The sequence below is a fragment of the Spermophilus citellus genome (genome assembly GCF_964194105.1).
Source record: "Spermophilus citellus genome assembly, chromosome: 17".
NCBI lineage: Eukaryota > Metazoa > Chordata > Mammalia > Rodentia > Sciuridae > Spermophilus > Spermophilus citellus.
The window spans coordinates 53,050,171-53,063,500 of NC_138199.1; the positions used below are offsets into that span (position 1 = coordinate 53,050,171).

General features: G+C 43.2%; 1 protein-coding gene across 5 annotated transcripts in view; it reads left to right on the forward strand.

Annotated features, from left to right (window-relative positions):
- The first annotated feature begins 7,614 nt into the window (after positions 1-7,614).
- Positions 7,615-13,330, forward strand: part of WIPF2 (WAS/WASL interacting protein family member 2) — a 48,263-nt gene continuing 42,547 nt past the window's right edge. For 3 of the 5 annotated variants that reach the window (XM_081270484.1, XM_081270485.1, XM_081270483.1), the window contains exon 1: positions 7,615-7,849. The gene's annotated coding sequence lies outside the window, so the exon portion shown is untranslated. Of the gene's footprint in view, positions 7,850-8,049; positions 8,169-13,330 lie in introns of those variants that run through there. The other 2 variants (XM_081270482.1, XM_081270486.1) reach the window with 2 other exon arrangements.

Consider the following 13,330-nt stretch of genomic DNA (forward strand, 5'->3'; position numbering starts at 1 on the left):
AGTGGCTAACAGACAACAATCATTTTATAACTTCTCATGAGGACTCAGCTGAATGGTTCTTTTCTTTCTATCTCTGTACTGGGGATTGAACCCAGGGCACTTTACAACTGAGCTATATCCCCAGCCCTTTTTATTTTTTATTTTGAGACAGGTCTCACTAACTTGCTTAGGGCCTCTCTACAGTTGCTGAAGCTGGCCTCAAACTTGCAATCCTCTTGCCTCAGCCTCATGGAATTGCTGGGACCTGTAGTCTTGGCTTGGACCTGGGACTTGGCTCAGGGGATGATTCTGCCGGTCTTGCTTTAGGTCTCTCACATGGCACTGTCAGAAGCTATCTGGAGCTAGACTGTATAGGATGGCTGGCTCCCATGTCTCTCACCCTGATAGGAAGAGCTGGGCTGTTGAGATGGCTGGACCTTTCTCTTTCTCCATGCCAAGGTCTCTTTTTCCAGATTTCTCATAAGGGATCTTAGAGGTCTCCACCAGGCGACCAGCACGCTGGTTTCATTAAAGAGGTTCGTGGCATAGAAGTTAACTAGTGAGATCAAAATAAAACACACAGACTCAATTACCTTTTTATTTGACCAGGTCCGAGACGGCCCTCCCTCTGGCTCTCGCCTCGAACCACCCGGTGGGGCAAGGCTTACTCAGGACTAGCAGGGGGGAGAGAGAGAGAAAGAGAGAGAGAGAGAGAGAGAGAGAGAGAGAGAGAGAGAGAGAGAGAGAACGCCAGGGAGTGGCCTTTTATTGGGGAACAAGAAATTCAGGGGAAAAGAAATTCAGGGGAAAATTCCATCCAATGAAGGTCGAGGGGGGCAGCATTCCAAGGTCAGGGTCAGTGATTGGTCTCAGGGTCAATAGTCAGTCACACCCCCACACGGACAGGCTCTCGCACCTGGAGAGGGTGGGGATAGCTCTGACACAGTTTGGCCAGAACGCCTCACACCCAAACAGGGAGGTGCCCAATCACGTGCGAGAATGGCTTCCCACAGAGGTCCTGAGAGCACAACAGTGGAAGCTGCCAGGTCTTCTTTAGGCTTAGTTCCAGACATAGGATGGTCTCGCTTTTGCTGCATCTCACTGGCTTAAGAGAGTCTCTAGTCAGCTCAAAGTCAAAGAGTACCTGGAATCCTGCTTCACTGAAAGCCACTTTTTAAATAAATATTTTTACATGATACCTTTATTTATTTATTTACTTATTTTTATGTGGTGCTGAGGATCGAACCCAGCACTTCACTTGTGCTAGGTTAGTGCTCTTCCACTGAACTACAACCCCAGCCCCTAAAAGCCACCTTTGAAGACCACCTACCAGTTTATGAGTCCCAAATTGCTATGGCTCTTTTCAGTGACAGAACCAAATATCCCCTGGTCTACTAAACATCTCTTCTTGGTCATCCCAAAGGCTGCTCAGATTCCTTGACCACCCCAAATCCTCTTCCTTTCAATTCTCTTAGCCTCACCACCACATAGGAGTTCGAGCTGGAAGCTTAGCCATCATCTCTCACTGCTCCCTCTCTTCAGTCCCCACATTCCATTTCTTAAATATCTCTAGAACTCTCCATCTCTACTGCTAATAACCTCTTGATCATGGCTAAGACAATTGCAAACTGTCCATGTGTGTACACACTTGGGACACATTCCGTTTAGTATTATCTCCATTTTGTGGATGAGGACCCTGAGGCTGGCAGAGATTGGAATAACTTGCCTAAGGTCTCAACCCAGCAAGAGAGAACTAAATAGTGACAAGAACTAAGTTTCCTCCAGCTCAGTTGATAGGCAGCTCTGCCTCTAAAACCTAGTGCCCCCTGTCAGTACAGATTACTGTCATCTCTTCTTTGGACTTCCACAGCTGCCTCACACCCAGCATTCCTTCCTCCATGTTGGCTCCATCTAATCCATTCTTCATGCAGTCAGAGGGATTTTTCTAGAGTACAAAGTGGTCATGGCACTTCTCTGCTTATAGTTTTCAATGTTTTCCCTCCTGGCCTTGAGGTAAAATCTAATAAAGTCTTTCAGAAATTGGTCCCTGTCAACTTGACAGTATAGCATGGGGCAATGGTCTACATGGGGACATTTTGGAAATTTGAGTTTTTGTCTTTCTCAATTAAAAAGACATGCTACTGGAATTTGGTCAAGAATTCTAGAGAGTTGCAATACAAGGGATGATTCCTTATAACCAAGAATTCTCTTGGGTTTCACAAGACTTTTGGATGACCTGCTGGATGTACTATGTGAAAAACGTCTTTGTAATTAGCTGATCCCAGGATCTATCTCCATTAACTGTACACTCAAGGGAGAAGGGGACAAGTTTATTTCTGGATTTCTGGATTACTCTTATCATGAGAATGTAGTCCTTTGAATCCCACCTTTATGGAAGGAGAAACTCCTGCTAAATTCCTCTTATTGAGGGTGTTCTGGGTGTTCCCTTTTCCCATGAGACATTCATAAAAATCTCAAATTCACCTAGTTAGGCAAGCACCTTCAGAACAAAGGCCTGCTTCAGTGTTCCACTTACATTTCTCTGTGTCCCTTGCCTTCACTTACTGTGTTTTGCCCTGAAAATTCCTTACTTTTCCAAGCAGTGCATCAAAGCATTTGAGATATTTATTTATTTATTTATTTTTGGTGGTATTATGTACCGGGGATTGAACTCAGGGACAGTTGAGCACTGAGCCACATCCCTAGCCCTATTTTGTATTTTGTTAGAGACAGGGTCTCAGGGTCTCACTGAGTTGCTTAGCACCTGGCTAAATTGCTGAGGCTGGCTTTGAATTTGTAATCCTCCTGCCTCCGCCTCCCCAGCTGCTGGGATTGCAGGTGTGCACCACCACGCCTGGCTCAGCATTTGAGATATATTTTTTTAAATATGTATTTTTTAGGTATAGATGGACACAACACAATGCCTTTATTTTTATGTGGTGCTGAGGATGGAACCCGGGTCCCGCCCGTGCTAGGTGAGCGCTCCACCGCTGAGCCACAATCCCAGCCCAGCATTTGAGATATTTAAAAAATATTTTTAGGGGCTGTAGCTCAGTGGTAAAGTGCTTGCCTCACATGTGTGAGGCACTGGGTTCAATCCTCAGCACCACATAAAAATAAATATACTGTGTGTTCATCTACAACTAAATAAATATTAAAAATATTTTTAGTTACAGATGGACAAATACCTTTATTTTGTTTTATTTTATTTATTTTTTAATGTGGCACTGAAAATCAAACCCAATGTCTCACACATGCTAGGCAAGCGCTCTGCCACTGAGCCACAACCCCAGCCTGAGATTTTTTTTTTTAAAGAGAGAGAGAGAGAGAGGGAATTTTAATATCTATTTTCCAGCTACCGGCGGACACAACATCTTTATTTGTATGTGGTGCTGAGGATGGAACCCGGGCTGCACGAATGCCAGGCGAGCGCGCCACCGCTTGAGCCACATCCCCAGCCCCGAGTTTTTTTTTTTTTTAAACATTTTTTTAGTTGTTGATAGATCTTTATTTTATTTATTTATAGTGGTGCTGAGAATCAAACTCAGTGCCTCACACATGACAGCCAAGTGCCCTACCGCTGAGCCATAGCCCCAGCCCTCTTGAGATTTTTTAAAAATATATTTTAGTTGTCCATGGACCTTTAATTAAATAAATAAATAAATAAATAATATGTAGTGCTGAAAATCAAACCCACGGCCTCTCCCACATGCCAGGCAAGCATTTTACACTGAGCCACAACCCGAGCCCCAGCATTTAAGATTTTTTTGGTACTGTGGATTGAATTCCAAGGCACTTAATCACTGAGCCACATCCCCAGCCCTTTTTTGTATCTTATGTAGAGACAGGGTCTCACTGAGTTGTTTAGGGCCTTGCTAAATTGCTAAGGCTGGCTTTGAACTTGTGATCCTCTTGCCTCAGCCTCCCAAACCACTGGGATTACAGGCATGCACCACCAGCAGCGTTTAAGATTTTAAAAAAAGTTTTATCCAGGATTTTAGTTGTTTTTAGGTCTTCTAGGTTCTTAGCCTGAAAAGGAAAGCACAAGTATGCAATATTTTTGCACATATTTAATATGACCTGTCTTTTCCAGTAATGCAACCACTATGTAAATTGTTTTGTATTGTTCTGAACTTTACCAAGAGTTGTTCACCATTTTGGAAAGTCAGACCAATGGCAATTCTGCCTAATTCAACTCTCCTCGGTCAGTCTATATTTGTCCCTATCACATTCTTAGTGATTCTAGGGCTGGGGGTAGAGTTTCCTATTTTCCTCTAACTTCCAGTGTAGAATAGTGCCCAAGTGTCTGCATATTGAAATGCCTTCTTCTTCTTCTTCTTCTTTTTTTTTTTTAGAGAGAGAGAATTTTCAATATTTATTTTCTAGTTCTTGGCGGACACAACATCCTTGTTGGTATGTGGTGCTGAGGATCGAACCCGGGCCGCACGCATGCCAGGCGAGCGCACTACCGCTTGAGCCACATCCCCAGCCCAAAATGCCTTCTTCTTGTCCTTATTTTTCTTTAATAGCCAGAAAATTATATTGATCTGCTTTTAAAATTGTGTATCCAGGTAATTTATATTGCTTGTTAATTTCACTTCAGGGTAGTAGAGTTAAATATTTGTTTTTAAAAAGATGCATTGAAGCCAGGTGTAGCAGTGTACCTGTAGTCCCAGCTACTTCCATGAGTTTGAGACCAGCCTGAACAACATAGTGAGACTCTGTTAAAAAAAAAAAAAAAAAAAGATAAAAAGGGGACACTAGGAGGGGACAGATTTACTGATGTGATCATTAGAGTTCAAAATCTGGAGAATTTCTGCTATTTTGAAGGCATGTGACTTGGAGCACAATGGTTAACTTTTTGGCATTGAGGTGTAGGTCAGTGGTAATGCTTGTGCTCAGCATGTATAAGATCCTGGGTTCAATCCCCTCCCCATGCCCCTTCATCCCTAACCCCCACACACCTCAGAAAAGATGGTTAACATCCTCAGTTGTGCACACCTGTAATCCCAGAGGCTCAGGAGGCTGAAGCAGGAGGATTGCGAGTCAAAGCCAGCCTCAGCAACTTAGCAAGGCACTAAGCAACTCAGTGAGACCCTGTCTCTAAATAAAATACAAAATAAGGCTGGGGGGGAATCCCCTGCACCAAAAAAATAAAAAAGAAAAAAAAATAAAGAAGAAAAGGTGGTTAACACTGTTGAGTCTTGGTTTCCTTGGTTTCTTCATCTGTAAAATGGGGGTGGTATTATGTTCCTCAGAAAGTTATTGTGAGGATTAAGTGAGTTACAATATGTGAAGTTATAATAGTACCTGGCACATGGTGTTAATGTCAGACCTTGCCAGGCATTGGGGACATGCCTGTAATCCTAGCAATTTAGGAGGCTGAGGCAGGAAGATCACAACTTCAATGTCAGCCTTAGCAACTTAAGTGTGGCCCTAAGCAACTGAGTGAGACCTTGTCTTAAAACAAAACAAAAAACAAAAAAAGAAAAGAAAAAGAAAAAGGGCTGGGGATGTAGCATGGTGGTAGAGTACTCCTAGTTTCAATTCCTACTAGCACACAAACACACACTCACACCCTCCCCCCCTCACACATACACACCCACAAAGTCACAGGCCCCATGATTATGTCTTTGACCCAATTTCTTGTCTCTTCCTTAAGTTCTAGCTCTCATCACATCAAAATACTTTTCTTGGAAAATGCCATGATTCTTCCTGCATATACTCTCCCTGGAATCCTCCCTTCTTTGAAACCCTATCTAATTCCTATCCATCCATCAGATCTCACTCAGAAAATGGGTAACAGCCTTACTTAGCTCTTTCTTCATGAAGTCTATTGCTATCTCCACAAGTGATGTGTTCCTGTTTTCACCACAGTGGCTGCCCTTAACACAGAGTGATGTTACAGAGCACAGGGGCTTACATTAACTACAGTGGGCAGGGAATGCCTTCTGTAGAGGGGCATTTGAGCTAAGGCCTGAAAAATTAAAGAGGATAGATAGTGCAAAGGCTCTGAGGTCAGGGCTGCCTGCAGGACCACACATCATAAAAGTGATTGAGGAGGGTACAGGTAGGACATGAAGATGAAGATCTGGGAGGCTCTAGCAAGAGTTAGGATCCACTTCCACATTACCTCACCTTCAAGCATGCAGAAGTACATACCTGGACATCTTTACTTTTGCATCCATTGATCTCTATGTCTGGAATGTGTTCCTTGCTTCTCTGATTATTAATAAAATCCTACTCATCCTTCAAGGCCAGTGAAAAACCATTTATGAAATCTTCTCTCATTCTTTATCAGGAATTAATCACTCCCTTGTCTGATGTCCCCATGGCACTAATCACATGCTGACTTGTACCTCAGCTAGCTGTTTACATGCCAGTCTGCCCACCAACACGGTGAGTTCCTGAGGACAGAGGCTCTTAGTCATCTCTGTATCAATCTCCTGGTGCCTGGCCCACATCTGATACATAATGAGACACTGACTTGACTAGTGGGTGGGGTCCAGCACTACTCATGGTGGAACAGAGAAGGAAAACAAAAATAATAACAATTATGGCTTATCACGTGTTGTCCCATTCATTACCTGATTTGTGCCTTCCAACAACCCTAAGAGACAGAAGGGACAGGCATATGCATCAATTTTACAGACAGGGTTGCCGAAGCCTTTTAAGTTGTGGGGACTAAGTCCCAATCCTGTCTCTTACTTCAGATTCAGCGCTGGAAATGGAACTGACCCAAAGAGCAGTTTGAGGATATAAATCAGTGGGATGGGCTGCAGTGACAAAGTGCTTTTGTGGGTGGACTTGGGAGAAATCCTCAATCAGTTGCCAAGGAGTTAGCAATTGCGCCAGGAAGGGCAAAGTATTTCTGTCTCTGAGCCAAGCAGCTGAAGGATTTCGCAGCACCATCTCTCATCACTGAAAATGGGAAACCCTTGGCCCACGAAAGATACCGTTTGGGTCTGGTGGCTCAGTTGATGTAAAGGATGACTTGTTAGCAGGGGCCTGCTTCTCTGTTGCCATGACAACCAGAGCTTGCCTATTGGTCCCTTGCAAGGTTAGCTGAGGCGTTCTCTTCGTTAACTCGAGATTAGGGAAGGACACTTAGGGGGAGGGTGTGTGCGCGAGCGCGCCTAGTGGACTAATGATGAAAAAGAAGTATATTCAAGGGCTGGGGATGTGGCTCAAGCGGTGGCACGCTCGCCTGGCATGCGTGCGGCCCGGGTTCGATCCTCAGCACCACATACCAACAGAGATGTTGTGTCCGCCGAGAACTAAAAGATAAATATTAAAAAAATTCTCTCTCTCTCTCTCCTCCCTCTCTCACTCTCTCTTTAAAAAAAAAAAAGAAGTATATTCAAGAAACACGATAGCTGAGTGGTTCTCCACCTCGGTGACATGTTAGAATCACGCGCATTAAAAGTCCCGATACTAGGCTGCACTCGATCAATTAAATCAGAATCTCTGGGACTACAACCCTGACATCAGTAGCTAGTTGAAGCTCTCCAGGTAGTTTCAATTGTAGTCAAAGATGCAAATCCCGGTTTTAGCTGCTAAGCGGAGTTCTTGCGACCTTCTCAAGATGGCGACCGATCCAGCCACTTCCGTCTTTACGTGCGCCGGCAGGGGGCAGGTTTTCCAGAGGCGCATGCGTTTAGCGTGTCTTTGCTCCCCGCTCCCTCCTCCTTTTTCCCCCGCCTCCATTTTGTTCGCGGACGCTGGGGACGGTGGGAGCACATTCATTTCCGGGTTGGCAAAAGGGGCGGCGGCGGCGAGAAAGAGAGCTTGCTGGGGGGGGGGCGAGTGAGACAAGACGAAACCAGAGCAGAGGTGGCGGAGGATTCGCCCCCGGAGCAGCTGCAACCAGGTCGGAAAGAGGCTGAGAGGGCTGGGTCCGTCGCTGAGGTGACCTGCGGACCTGAGTTGGGAGGGAGGATCGGGAGAGGGGGGCTTTGGGCGGGGCTTGAGGAGAGTGGGGGCACCGGAGGAGGGGCCTGAGGGGGAGAGAGGGGCTCTGGGGGCGGGATTTGGGGAAATGGGGGTTGGGTCTGGAGAAGCTAGAGTGGGGGCGTGGGTCATCTAAGGAGGAGTGGTCAAGAATTGGTACTGGGCGGGCGCGGACTGTGAAGATGGGCGAAGTGCTTTTTGAGAGTCGGGAAATAAAGCATCTTGAAGGGTTGGTTGAGGTAAGACGGAAACTCGCGGTGAAGAACGAGGTAACCGTGCGCAAAAGGGGAGATGGGAAGGGAGTACCTGTTGGGAACAGGTAATTAGTAGGATGCTCTGGGTGAGGAGGCCCGTGTGACATTTTGAGAATTGATTTAGATAAAAAGTCATGGTTGGGAGGATGGCTCAGGAAACTGCTTACATTAGATAGAATCTTACAAGCGTTAGTTGAGAGGCAGTCAGAATGCAGTTAAAGGTTGGACTGAGAAATGTTGAGATACTCTTTGGTGCACCTGGAGTTGAGGGCTTGGTGTTTGAGTGCTAGATGTGGGCGTTGTGTGTGATTGAGTTGCTGATCAGGAAGGAAAATTCTGAAAAGATGACATTGTAGTGGGGAGTTGGAAGAAGCTGGGAATTCATATTTTTAAAGAGACTTGAAAAATACTCTTTGGGGCTCTTCCAGGGCCCATCTCATCTCCTCTCCTCTCCTTTCCCTCCCTCCCTCCTTCCCTCCTTCCCTCCCTCCTTCCCTCCCTCCCTTCCTTCCTTCCTTTCCTTTTTTTTTTTCATTCTGTTATTTTTGACTTAAGTTTTGGTTTCCGAATGACTTATTGAATGTTTCCGGCTACTCTTCTCCTTTTATGAACCAGAAAAGAGCTTAGAGAGTAAAAACTGTTCTAGCACACCTCTGGCTTTACTCATTAACTTTGAGGCAAATCATTAAACTCTTCATTTTTTCCCCCCTTTGTAATATAGGAGGAATTTACTTTTGCATCCACTGATAAAATTCTACTCATCCTTCAAGGCCAGTTAGAAACCATTTATGAAATCTTCTCTCATTCTTTATCAGGAATTAAAATCCTCATCCTGTTCTCTAAAAGACTGTGTTAAACAAGTGAGATGTTGAAGTGGTTGCAAACAAGTGCTCTGGAAACAAGATTGAGATATTGCTATTTGAAAGACATTTTTCTCAGTCTCTTCCTCTTGGTCTTGTGTGTGTATAATAATGTATATATATATGCACACACACACACACACATATATATATATATATATATATATATATATATATATATATACACATTATTATATAAAATGTATATCTGTGTGTAAATATGTGTGTTTCTGTGTGTTTGTGTGTGTGTATTGCCAGGAAAGAGTTGGTTTAGATTTGATGCATGTTTAGTTTTTAAATTATATTCTCCCCCCCAGTAGTAGTGGGGATTGATTTCAGGGCCTTGGGTGTATAAGATGAGCTACATCCCCAGTCCTTTTGTGTGCATAGTACTGGAGATTTTTTTTTAAATATTTTTTTAGTCGTAGTTGGATGCAATACCTTGATTATTTATTTATTTACTTATTTGTTTTATGTGGTGCTGAGGATCGAACCCAGGGCCTTGCACATGCTAGGTGAGCGCTGTACCACTGGGCCACAACCCCAGCCCTGTACTGGAGATTTGAACCCAGGAGTACCCTACTAGTGAGCTACATCTCAGCCCTTTTTATTTATTTATTTAAAAAAAATTTTTTTTTTTTTTGTCCTTGTAGATGGATGGAATACCTTTATTTGTTTTTTTTTATGTGGTGCTGAGGATTGAACCCAGTGCCTCACAGATGCTAGGCAAGTGCTCTGCCACTGAGCTATAGTCCCAGCCCTCAGCCCTTTTTATTTTTATTTTTTATTTTGAGACAGAGTTTTGCTAATATGCCCAGGCTGGCCTTGTACTTGCCATTCTCCTGCCTCAGCCTCCTGTGTTGCTAGGATTACAGGTGTGCACTGCTGCATCTAGCTTTTAACTATTCTTTTAAAAAATTTAAATATATGTATGTTTTTTAGTTGTAGATAGACATAATACCTTTCTTTTTATTTATTTGTTTTTATGTGGCGCTGAGGATTGAACCCAGGGCTTCACACATGCTAGGCAAATGCTGTGCCACAACCGCAGCCCCAGTGTGAAACTTTTATATAGTTGAAAATTTCTTACTATTGTGTTACATTTTATTGGTTACCATCAAAATGAAGATAAGGAAATTAGAGTTGGGAATGAATGAGGTCAGTTGATGGAGACTAGGAGAATGTAGTATTTTATTCTTGACAGAAACTGGGTTTTTCCATGAGCTCTTTTTTTCTTTAATTTTTTTAGTAGTAGATGAACATAATACGTTTATTTATTTATTTTATGTGGTGCTGAGGATCGAACCCAGTGCCTCACACGTGTCAAGCGCTCTGCCACTGAGCCACAACCTCAGACCCTCCATGAGCTCTTTGAGAATTCCCTGAAAAATAATATTTTGGACAATTGAGCCTTATCTTTAATCCAGTCACTATCTATGGCCTTGTTGTCAGTTGGTAGGGATGAGTGTGCTGTGGACAGTTTTAGCTGCTTTACTGTTTTTTTTTGTTTGTTTGTTTTTGCTAATTTTTTTTTTTTTTTTGTAGTGGTAGGTATTGAACCCAGGGCCTCTTTCCAACTAGACCACTCTACCACTGAACTATATTCCTGCTTCATTGTTAATTCTTCAAAATCCTGTTTCAACTTTTTTTTTGGGGGGGGGGTACTGGAGGTTGAACTCAGAGGCACTCAACCACTGAGCCACATTCCCAGGCCTATTTTGTATTTTATTTAGAGACAGGGTTTCACTGAGTTGCTTAGCACCTCAGGCTGGCTTTGAACTTGCAATCCTCCTGAGTCGCTGGGATTGTAGGCATGCACCACCGCACCTGGCTTTTTAACTTCTGTAGGGTGATTCTCTCTACACTTTGCACATAGGTAAACTTATTTAATCTAGAAGTATTCCTGAAAGTCTTGGCATTTCTGAGGTTCGAGGTGGATTTGCTAAAGAGAGGGCAGTTTTTAATTCTATCTCCCACTTAGTATCAGAATGGTGTTTACCCTAGTTAGTACTGATTAGCTATGTGATGTCAGCACAAAGGTGAAATTCAGGGGAGACTGGAAGATATTGAGAACACTGGGGTTTTCAGGTTTTACTGATGGCTTTCAAGAAGGGAAGAGAGGAGTCTTATGTTGAAGAGAAAATTATAGAATGTTTTTCTTGATTTCTTCTGCTTTCTGGTTGGCTCTGGTGCACTTGGTTCTATTTTCCTACTGCTGAAGTAGTTCTGAAATTCAACAGGCTGTTGGTTCAGGCTGTTTGAGTAAACCATAGCCTTCACACCCACTCCAGGAAGAGCTGCAGGCTGTGGTATATATGTACTTATAATGGGGGTAAAAACCTGTGTAATATTCAGATTTTTCAACCTACAGTGTGATTTTTTTTTTTTTTAACGATCCTGGGGACTGAACCCAGTGTCCTGCATACTAGACAAGTGTGCTGCCTCTGAGCCCTTCAAGTTTTTTTTTTTTTTTTGCAGTACTGGGGATTGAGCCCAGGGACACTCTACCACCAAGCTGCATACCCAGCCCTTTTTGTTTTTATTTTGAGACAGGACCTCACTAAGTTGCTGAGGCCTTGAACTTCCTGCCTCAGCTTCTGGAGTTGCTGGGATTAAGGTATGTGCTGCATCTTGGTTCATTTGTTGTTGTTGTTTTGGTACTGGAGATTAAACCCAAGGGCACTGTACCTCTGAGCCACATCCCCTGCCCTTTTTTTTTTTTTTTAAGATTTTTTACAGGGCTGGGGATGTGGCTCAAGCAGTAGCGCGCCTGGCATGCGTGCGGCCCGGGTTCTATCCTCAGCACCACATACAAACAAAGATGTTGTGTCCGCCAAAAACTAAAAAAAAATAAATAAATATTAAAAAATTCTCTCTCTCTCTCTCTCTCTCTCTCTATCTATCTTTTTTAAAAAAAAAGATTTTTTACAAGATGGACACAGTATCTTTATTTATTTTTATGTGGTGCTGAGATTCGAATTCAGTGCCTCACATGTGCGAGGCAAACACTCTACTGCTGAACTATAATCCCAGCGCGCCCCCCAATCCTATTTTGTATTTTATTTACAGACAGGATCTCACTGAGTTGCTTAGTGCCTCGCTAAAAAGTCTTGCTGAGGCTGGCTTTGTACTCATGATCCTCCTGCCTTAGCCTCCTGAGCTGCTGGGATTACAGGTGTTAGCCACCATGCCTGGCTATCTTGGTTCTTTTTTTTTTTTTTTTTTTTTTTAATAGTTTTTGGTTGTAGGTGGATGCAATACCTTTATTTTATTTATTTATTTTTATGTGGTGCCTTACACATGCTAGGCAAGCACTCTACCACTGAGCCATAACTCTAGCCCTCTTGGTTCATTTTTTTTTCCTCTTTAATATTTATTTTTTAGTTGTAGTTGGACACAATACCTTTCTTTTTACTTATTTATTTATATGTGGTGCTGAGGACTGAATCCAGGGCCTCGCACTTGCCAGGCCATCGCTCTACCGCTGAGCCACAACCCCAGCCCCTCCCCCCCCTTGGTTAATTTTTAAGAGGTTTCTGAGATAACTTATAGAGGCTCAGAGCTCCTGGGGAGGCTTTTGGTATAGCTTGCTTCCTTAATATAATGTTTTTCAATTTTTCCTGTTCTACATTTTCCTGTTGCTCTGCTTAAGCTATTACTAAGTGGAAAATGGCAGATTTCACATTACCCTCCCCCCTCCTTTTTAGTTTCTGGTGGATATCTTGTCTGTGTCACAGTTGATATCACCAAATTGAAAAGATTCTTGACTGTTTCAAATGGGGAGGGTGACAGAAGCTGAGTTGGGTTTCCTGCACCAGAGAATGGACTCTGTCAAAGCAAAGAATAGTTGCAGATACACAAACCAGGACTTTGAAGCTGTGATTAACATTTTGGCAACATGCATCCCTTTGCCAAATAACTTCTTTTCTTCTTGAATGTGATTGTTGATCTCCTTCTCAAAGTAGGCTCTTGTTGCTACTGTTCTTCACACAGCTCCCAAGCAGAAGTTGGCAGAGTTTCGGTTGATTGACTGTCTCTTGAGCCTGGATTAGAGTGGATGGGGCTTTCCATGTCAAAATGAGGTTCATTGGCAGATCCTGAGAGCTGTTCTGCAAGGAAAGAGAGGCAGCAGTCTTTACTGAATGTTCTTGCAATCATTTAGTTATTTTTTTTCTAAATTCAAATCTGGTTCTTTTTTTTTTTTTTAAAGAGAGAGTGAGAGAGGAGAGAGAGTGAGAGAGAGAGAATTTTTTTTAATATTTACTTTTTAGTTCTCGGCGGACACAA